Genomic DNA, 10,557 nt, shown 5'->3' on the forward strand with positions numbered 1-10,557 from the left:
TTTAAAATATTCTGGGTGTTTCCTGTGCTCCGTCTGAAATTTGTCCAGTACAAATTCAAGTACAAACAGTTATAGTCACTGGAGATTCTTTTGTAGCATAGCAATTATTATACCATTGTATTTATACTTAACTATACATGGGCTACAAGTTTTCTTGCTTATCTATGCTATAAGTATTTCAGTTATTCATAGTGTGTATGTCACAGTACCAAATATAGAGTAATAGAGTCACAGAAGAAACGGTTAATTAACAATTCAGGTTTTTTTTAAGATTTATTTTGTTTTTTTATTGGAAAGGCAGATATAAAGAGCGAAGCAGTTACAGAGAGAAATATTTGTCTGCTGGCTCCCCCAGGTGGCTGCAACAGCCAGAGCTGAGCCAATCTGAAGCTAGGAGCCAGGAGTTTCTTCTGAGTCTCCCTTGCAGGTGCAGGGTCCCAAGACTTTGGTCCATATTTGACTGCTTTCCCAGGCCACAAGCAGGTAGCTGAATGGGAAGCAGGTCTGCTGGGATTAGAACGAGTGCACATATGAGATCCCGGTGTGTACAAAGTGAGGACTTCAGCCACTATGCTACTGCTCCTGGCCCCTTGAATTCAGTTTTTAATGTAGGGTCCCTGGCCCCATAGAAATTACCAAAACAGTCTGTTTCCTGGAAAATTCTCTCTCAACTCTTCAACCAGTCATTAGAAAGGATAAACAAAAATTTTAGCACACCAATTTGATATGTTGTTAACATAATTTAGTGTCAAAATTAAGGACAGGGTAGAGTGAGGTGAACCTTGGCTTATTTTGTGTTTCTGGATTTCTGCTGTCCTTGAGATACCGTCTCCAGTGTTGGTGGGGAATCTTTTATGCTGATACATATACACTAGATATACTAGAGCCAACACTTGAATTTCACAGCAGTAGCAATCAATGTAGTGCTCAAGTTATGCCAAAGGATTTTATTATTGTTGGCTATTTCTACAAGTCTCATTGTAATTTCTGTAATTAATATATTTGTAGTTGTAATTAAAACATAAACCAGAACTAATAAGCTCAAATTTTATAAGCTGCTTCTCTCCACAGCCTTGGGGATTTTAGGATGCTGTAACTAGTGTGTGATACAGTGATGATCCTCCTTAGGCTTCATCTCACCAATATTAAGTTTATTTTATTTGTTTTCTATTTTACTCAATTTGTAAATTATGCAGGTCTTAACGATCACGAATTAGAAAAGAAAGAGGGAATTGCTATTATTTATTTTCTTCCCAACATATTATAACATCCCTAGTCCATCCCAAGCACTTGCTTATAAATGCAAGAACAAAGAAATGGGAGTTTGGAGCAAATCAGTGAACTGACTCACATTGGACACCAGTTGACAAGAAAGATGAGTCTGTACAAAGAGGCCACAGTTGGTCTTATATTTTTCAACATGCATGATCAAGAAATGTTTTAAAATGTCTCCACTTCTCTCCTTAATAGGCATCTCACTCTGCCTACGTCCACAGTTGTGTGATTTCTGCAGAGATAAACAGCCACTTGGAAAAAATACATTTTTTTCCCCAAATGGCCAAATGTGTGTCAGCAACTCCACCGGTGGCAGAAGATATGTATGCATTAAATGCTTTGGCCATTGCACTTGTTGATGTGGGCTTCTGATTACATCATTAGTTAATCAAATACTACTCTACTTCAAACCTCCTATCTTGGCCTGTCCGTTAGCATAGGCATCACTGAAATTCATTACCCCCTACAGCTGGTTTGGAAGCTTCATATTTGTAATTAAGATCAAAACATTTCTGATGGAGACAATTTCATGTTAACCCTTGTTTGTCTCAGAAGGAGACCTGAGACACAAAAGAGAACCCAGATGTTTTTAACTGAGGGAGCCAAGTTCTCATCCTACAGACAAATGAGATGCACATTTGACTTGTTGACTTATTCTTTTACGTTCTGTGTGCTAAAGAGGAGGATTATTGAGATGAAATGTAGTCCTTGCCTTCAAGTCCTCGTAGTTCTGTGGGGGAGACAGATCCCTCAACCCCACCCCCTGCTCTGTGGGGCTTCCCAGCCCAGAGTCCTCAGCCCTCCTCTCTGAAGACACTCACAGGGGCAAGCAGAGAGGAGCCCTGAACGTATTCTTAGCAAAAATTCAAACTTCTCTCAAAGTCTGTTGTGGAAGCAGAGAACAAGTTGATGTCATTATCTTTCTTTTAGAAATGGGAAAAAAAATCTCTAAGATGCAAAAGAAAAAAAAATAAACTTGGAAGCAAACTTTTCCCCTGCCATCATACAGAGCTGAGATTAGAACCATTTCTGAAGGCACAGTGACTCAGCCCAACAAAATAGATGTGCTGTTCCAACATCTCTTGGCAAAAAGCCCTCCTTGCCATGGGTAGCAAAGATGCTACATTTTATTTCGTATTCAAAAAAATGTTATATAATCCAGTTGAAGTTCACTGAAACTATTGCCTCACTTTATTCTGTATCCTTAACAGACACCTGGAAGTAAATGTGGGGCAACATACCACTGTTTTTCAATTTCATTTTGCCTCTACAGAAACAGTTTTGCCTCTGGATTGTTCTTTCATGCTCAAGCGGTTGCCATTTCTTGGCATGTGGAAACAAAAGGTTGGAATCAACTGAGAGCTGTCCTTTCCCTCTCACTCCTATTTAACACAACCTTCAGGTCTGCGAATTTTTCCTGAGTGTCATACATTGGCATCTTATTTCCTACCCCAGCCTTGTCCCATCATTTGTATCATAACACCCTGATCTTTCTAATAGTGTTTCACCTTCTCATCCAATCTGAAGCTCTGCTGATGGTTTGTTCATTTATATTTCTCCTGCAAGAGTTAACCTCTTTACTCCTACATTGAAGTCCTAAAGTGTTTTTGTTGTTGCTGTTGCTGTTGTTGTTTAAAAGACAAAAGTAACAACTTAACTTGGCCACTACACTCCTTCCAAACTCCAGCTCACTGGTTTCCTATTCAATCCTCACTCAACCAAGTCCACTCACCTCATTCTTGCCCCTACTCACCTAGTGTTTTTACATTTTCATTTTTGCTGGCATCATTGGCCTTCCCTAGGTTGCCTTTCTCTTTGTGTCCACTTTTCTAAAGCCCACCCTTTGGCAGTCTCTGTACATCTTTCTTTTCTTTAAAATATTTGCTTATTTATTTGAAAGATGGATTGACAGTGAATGAGGCAGGAGAGAATTTATATCCACTGATTCACATTCAAAATGCCATCTAGGGCTGGGCCAAGCCAAAGCCAGGAAGCCTGGAACTCCATCTAGGTGTCCCATACTGGAGGCAGGAGACCAAATATTTGGGCTATGTTTGCTGTCTTTCCAGGACTACAAGCAGAATTTTGATCTAGAAGTGACATGGCTGGAATTTGAACCAGTACTTCAACATGGGGTATTGGCAATCCAAAGGTGTCCTTACCCCTGAACCACAGCACCCAACCTTTGAAATCTTTCTTTACTTTTCTACTTTTAAGAATTAAAAGATAAATTTATTTTGGTATAAGTTTTTAAAAATTCACATATAGTTGTTTGTGTGTGTGTGTGTGTTTTAATCTTCCTTGATTACTCTAGTGAATCACATTGTCCTTCTGCTCTGAGCTGTCAAAGACCTTATAAGCTAAACCCCTAATTTGGCACTCACTGTAACAGAGATGGTCAGAAAACACTATCTCCTTATATACATGTGACAGAATATTTCCAAATATTTATTAGGGGCCTATCACCTGTCCAGTCAGTATAAGAAATACTCTGTTTCTGTCCTCTTAACAAAGTCTTGCAAAACCTCAATTGTCAGCAACTTATTTTCAGAGAAGCCTACTAAGGCCTAGTGGAGAATCATCCCTAAAGGATCCAGAGCTAAATACCTCATGATCATCCAATTGGAATGGAGCTCGGGTGGCAGGTCTCCTGTGTGATGTTGCACTGTAAACAGTTGATAAAAAGGGACTGTGCCTAGGACCTCTTTAGAAGTCAACAGTGCTGACACAGTGCAAATCCGCAACAGATGTGTATTAATGGATAGCTTTGTTTTGTAGGCGCTCTGGAATTGGTGTTTTAAATGAAAGAACAACAATAGAATTTAAACTCACTACTGGCTATAAAGGCCCACCAACAAATTCTGTAGAAGTCCAAATGCAGACATGTTCTTATTTCTCAAGGAAACTGCTTAAAACAGACTTGTTCATCACAGGAAATGGAAGAACTTAGAATCCACAACTACCAGGGAGTATAGGGATTTCAATAGGTCCTGCTGTGCTTTTTCTCTTCAATTGCTGACTGGGGGTTAGGACACTGGGACACATTCTCCAGTTTATACTTTGACACAAGAAAAGGAGATGGAGACACCAAGATGGTGAATTTGCATTCACCTGCCCTTTGGGATTTGGTCCTCCACAAAAACTTTCCACCATATTGCTCCAATATAATTAGGCGCTCCCATGTGGTCCTAATGAGATGTGGTGACTTATTCCTTACCCACCGTGCCAGAGGGAAAATGTCGCAGGTCCTGCTTGAAACAAGGTTCCTTTGGATGTAGGGAAGTCTTCATTATAACTAGGTTAGAAATATGAGAGTTGAGCATCTGAGATTCCTCAAAACACTGAAGAGAGACATGACTTGCTTTAAGTTCAAAAAGTTCATGCCTGCACAGCCAGTGATTAAGGAAACTTTTCACAAACCTCAGAGGTTCTGTGAAGATTCTGGCGACGAAGAATGTCAGTGTTGGTGATGAAAGATAACTGGGAGCCGGGTTAAAGAATAATGTTTGCATCTTCAATCTTCACTGTGTGGGATCAAGAAGCTGTACCCCACTAGAGTTAGCTAATATTATGCAAGCTTTGAAAAGAGAGATGTTTTTGTGACTAGGATAACCTAGTGAGAATAAAGTCTGAGTTGATGAAAAGCCTCTGGTAAAATTAGAACCTGCTTCTGTGCATATTCAAGGAAAGAGGAAAGTAATGAAAATTAAAAGAGTAGCAGAGAAATCTTGCAAAAACCCCAACAACATGGCAATCCAGAATTCAATAGAGTTGATTTTGTCTTTCTCTCTGATTTCATCAGATTTTTTCCTATTGTTTTCCGTTTATTTTCTTTCTGCCTTTCAAAGAATGACACATGCCTTCCTTCTTAGTAAATGTATTATACTCATAAAACATTTTTAGACAGAGTATGTGAAGAGACTCTTATTCTGAACCATGGACCCCAGCAAGGCACATCAGTGGTTCATCAAATAGTTTCCTGATGCAAACTTTGTTCAAGGAGCAGTGTGAGAAGCTGCAGAAGGGGAACATGGAAATTTTCGATGCGCTTCAGGAATCCAGCCTAGCAGATGGCATTTTCCTGAGATATCATGATTTGAAAACTGTTTGTTTTATGAAGAACCAGGAATAGAGCCAGAAATGAGGATTAGAGATACCAACAAGTTTAACATAAGGGGCTAGCGAGAGGCTGAATCCAGGATATAACATTAGAGTGAAGTATGTTAACCACGGAGGATGTGGACAGGTTGAGACCAAAGTCAGAGACATGGGCTTGAATGATTTAAACTTAGCCCAGTATTCAGTAGTTCATCCAATATAATGTGTGTTGTACTTCGAGCTCTTCCAGCATCAGAGAGTGAACAGACTAGGCCAGACACAGTAGACCAAACTAGTCTGTACAGCTGAGGCTGAAAAAGTCTGGAAGAGTCTTCAGAGCAAGGCCCTCAGAAAAAGCACCTGTAGGCTGTTGCCAACCAACCTGGCTAGCATCCAATGCACTCTTTCTGAAAAGTTTTATGCCTGGGATGTTTGGAACAATCCAGGGGTTCAATTTGCTCCTGGAAGTCAGGAGAAGCCTGATCCTTGAGACCCGTCCTTTTACTTCCTAGTCAAGCATCCAGGAGAGAAATCACATCTTTGGAAATGCAAGGCCCACAAAAACATCTTCACAATGCTGGTATCAGGACTAGCAATAATTATAGACAGAAGGCAGCTAATGCCTTGCATTTAGTCCAGTGCTAAAGTCTGGAATCTTCCCAAAATAGCAACATCCTCCTGGAAATTTTTATTCTGCAGTTACATGTTGGCTGATGGTGGATAAACCACAGCACTTTTCACTTCAGTTTCTACATCTGCACACTCCGTGTCAATCTGTCTATGGCTGTCCTTGGGATGTCTGCTCTGGTTCTGCCTTCTGCCTTTGCTTTGCAGACAGCATTCTCCCTGCTTCCTAGCAAAGAAGAGGCATTGGAGGGAGACTGAAAGCCAGGGAATGAAAACTTTCTTCCTCAGGGTCACAGCCCTGGAATTTCCCTAAGTGACTGCTTCCTCGGGGATTCCAATTTCTTCGGGGCTCTGGGAACTTTACCCTATTCCCTTCCCACACCCCACTCTTCCCTCCTAATATGAGGATGCGTCGTCTCTACACCCTATTTGGCTTCTCAATTCTTTTCACTATCTTAAACTCCTGGTATTGCCAATGTTCTGTCTCAAATGCTCCATGTTACAATTTGTTAGAGTGTTTCCTTTTTTCCTGTTGAAGTCCTGCCCAGTTCACCTTCCTCACAGTGTGTAGTAAGAGCTGGTGGAAATTACACACGTGATGCACTTATGACAGTGCCTAGTGATGAGTAATATAGTGCTCTTACACTTGTATGTATGAATATATGAACATTTGCTTTATGCTAGCTTCTTGAGTCCTGATTTTAAGGTCCATCTCTAATTCCTCTATGTTGGGCACGTAATCTGCCTGGTGTTCACTCAGTTACAATATAACACAGCATTGCAGGTGGAAATGGGTAACACTAGTAATTAGTCTTTCAGCATATTTCTGGCTTATTAAGAAGAGCAGGAGCTTGCTACTGGTGGGAACCCTTAGGGTTGTATTCAGGAGGACTCTTTCCCAGTGGGTCTGAGGCTGGGAATTCCTTGAGCTTGCCTGATGTTTTCTCACATAGCATAAGAGGCTTGTGCATGGACCCTTGGCAACTGCAGCAGACCTCCGGAAAAGATCAAAGACCAAGCTTTCTGGGCTGCTGTGTTAGCTGCTGTTAGTTTGCCTTGGAAGTAAGAGTAGTACTAACCCAGCATCACCTGCAGGTGTCTTCTCTTCTGAAGGTGAATGGGCAAACATATGACTAGAAACACAGCTGATATCTCTTTACTTCCCATTGTGTTGTTAACCACTTGAAAGTATGGAATAGGAGCCCAGCACCATAGCTTAGTGGCTTAAGTCATCACCTTGCATACACTGTGATCCTCCAGGGCACTAGTTCATGTCCTGACTGCTCCACTTCCATCCAGCTCCCTGTTTTGGGTCTGGGAAGGCAGTCAAGTATGACTCAAAGCCTTGCGACCCTGCACCCATGTGGGAGACCTGGAAGAAACTCCTGGCTCCTGGCTTTGGATCAGTTCGGCTAAAGCCATTGCAACCATTTGGAGAGTGAACGAGTGTATGGGAGATCTTTCTCTTTGTCGCTCCTTCTCTCTGTATATTTACCTTTCCAATAAAAATAAATAAATCTTTCTAAAAAAAAAAGTTTGGAATAGTCCTCTCTGCAGGCCCCGGTCTCCCAAGGATTAACTCCACAGCTTAGCTTGTTTCTCAGAGCATAACAGGATTGGTAATTTTGGCCTGATACATATAGCCACTGGCTTAACCGCAAGTTCCTGCTTCCTATTGTCAAGTTATCTGCCAAGGGATTGGATAAAACTCAAGGGATTTAGGGTGGCCACTAGAGGATTGGATAAACACTGGGAGGAACTGAAGGGATTTAGGGTGGCCACTACTGGGAGGAGCTAAGCAGAGTATAAAAGAAAGTCTGGAGTTGCAATAAAAATCAATCTGTCATCGATCGGCATTCGGTGTACTGCATGTTGCCTTGTCTTGTCTCTCTGCGTTGTCTGCGTTGCAACCCTAGTCCCTCCGCTCAGCTCGGATTACGTGGCGACGAGGGCGTTCCCAACATCTGGAGGTTCCCACCGAGATTGAGAAAGAGAGGATACGACGAAGGGTCGTCCCAAGAGTCTGGCCAGCTGATTCAGGTAAGTGGGACGTATTGTAAGTCTCTCCTAAACTGGTAGGAGAGGGAGGTTCATTTTGAAATATAGTCAGGTTTTGGATTTATTTTGAAATAGAGTTAGGTTTTAGACTTATTTTGAAATATAACTAGGTTTTGGATTTATTTTTTAAGTTTTCGATTTATTTTGAAGTATAGTCAGGTTTTAGATTTATTTTGAAGTATAGTTAGGTCTTGGTGTTTAATTTATCCGGTGAAAAGGACGATAAAATGGGTTCTGCCTTCTCCCGGGATAAATTGGCCACCGAGCTTGAAGAACTTCTACGTCAACTGGGGATGCCAGTTAAATTTAAAATGATTAGAAATTTTGTTAAAGCCATTCAATCTAGCAGTCCTTGGTTTATTGTTTCAGGCAACTTCAATATTCCCGATTGGGAACAGGTTAAGGCCAATTTACAATCCTGTTTACAAAAAGACCCAGATAATTTCCCCATTGTTAACTTTTCTTTGTGGCGCTTAGTCCGTGATTCATTATTTACTGATAAAGTGAAAGTTGAGAGACAGTTAAGAGAAGTACAGACTACTTTTGAAGCAATCCAGGGGTGGGAAGTTCTACGGTCCTTGGAAGCCTGGAACGAGGCGGCCTCGAGTGAAACCACCCCGAGTGAGACCTCTTCTTTAGAGGAGAGTGAGGTCTCTTCTTTAGAGGAGAGTGAAGCCTCTTCTTCAGATGAGAACAAGGCCGCTTCCTCGGAAGAGAGTGAGGACAAACGAGATGAGGAGGTTTTCTTAAAGCGGAAAATTAAGGATAAGGAGAAGGTTTTCTTAAAGCGTGAAATTAGGGACATTAAAAGAAAGTTAAAGAAGGCAGGAATAGGTGCACGTTCCTCTGGCAAATTGTCCAGTTCAAGACCACCACCATATGCCCCTAATTTTGTGACCCCTACCGCTCCTCCTGAGGAGGAAACCGCAGGCCATTCACCCAATAATTACCCCACGCGGCCATGGAGTGACGGTCTCACTGATCAGCCTGTGGGTGGGGTTCGATGCTTCCCTGTAATAGAGGTCCCAGTTCGAGGGGGTCCCCCTCGCCGGGAGCATCAGCCCCTTCAATTTAAAGACCTCAAAAATGTAAAGCAGGCTGTTAAAGATTATGGTGCCCAGGCACCCTTTACTCTTGCACTCATAGAATCCTTTTTGAGTTTGAATCTTACTCCTAGTGATTGGATGCAATTGTGCCGCTCTGCTCTCGATGGTGGTGACTTTCTCCTATGGAAAGGGGATTTTCAAGATAGGTGCAGATTTTTTGCTGAGCAGAACGCGGCTGGGGGACACGCAGATCGAAGCCTTGAAATGCTTACTGGCACTGGACCTTTTGAGGGCATCCAACAACAAGTTAATTATGACGTAGGAGTTTATGCTCAGATAGCAAATGCAGCCCTTGGAGCCTGGAAGGCCTTGCCTAATGCTAATACAGGAGACCAGCTTTCCAAGGTCTTGCAAGGCCCCACAGAACCTTTTCAAGAATTTGTGGACCGTATTATGCAGGTTGCTAGTAAGATCTTTGGTAACGTGGAACCAGCAATGCCAGTAATTAAGCATATAGCCTTTGAGAATGCTAATAAATATTGTCAGGATGCTCTCAGGTTCCACAGAGATAAGTCCCTGCATGATTATCTCAAAATCTGCAGACATATTGACTCCACCCATGCCCTTGGGCAAGTGATAGCAGCCGCTGTTCAACACCCTCAGCCCCACCCTAGGGCGCCTCCCAAAACCTGTTTCAAATGTGGACAGCCTGGACATTTTAAAAAACAGTGCCCCAAAATTCCGCGACAAGGAAGATTACCCCCACAATCCTTGCAGGCCCCAGATCTTTGTCCAAGATGCCATAAAGGCTATCATTGGAGCAGTGATTGTAGGTCCAGATATGATGCCCAAGGCAATCCCCTATCGGGAAACGGGGTCAGGGGCCCGCTCCGGGCCCCCCAACCTCAGGTGTACGGAGCCCAGCAGACACCTGTAACTTCCGGAACAGCGCAGACTCCTTCCAGAGTCCCTCTCCCAAGGCGAGGAACACCGACATTTCAACCCTCCTCAGAGCAACACCAGGTAGCGCAGGACTGGACCTCTGTGCCACCTCTGGAGAGGTATTGACCCCGCTCCTGGGACCCCAACGGATAAAAACAGGAGTCAGGGGCCCCTTACCTAAGAATACCTTGGGCCTGATCCTAGGAAGAAGTAGTGCTACTATGGATGGAATCAGGGTACTACCAGGAGTGATAGATGAGGATACCCCTGCAGAAATAGAAGTCATGGCAGAATCAGCCAAAGGCACTATAATCATTCCACCAGGAGCTAGATTTGCCCAGCTGATCTTGATCCCCAAGGTTCCAACTGACAATCCCATTCTTAAGAGAGATAGACAAGGAGGATTTGGACATTCTGGCCCCTTGGCATGTTGGGTCTCCGACATGCAAACCCGACCCACCTTACAGTTAGAGATAGAAGGGAGAAAATTCACAGGTTTACTTGATACCGG

Source organism: Ochotona princeps, chromosome 8, assembly GCF_030435755.1.
Source record: "Ochotona princeps isolate mOchPri1 chromosome 8, mOchPri1.hap1, whole genome shotgun sequence".
NCBI lineage: Eukaryota > Metazoa > Chordata > Mammalia > Lagomorpha > Ochotonidae > Ochotona > Ochotona princeps.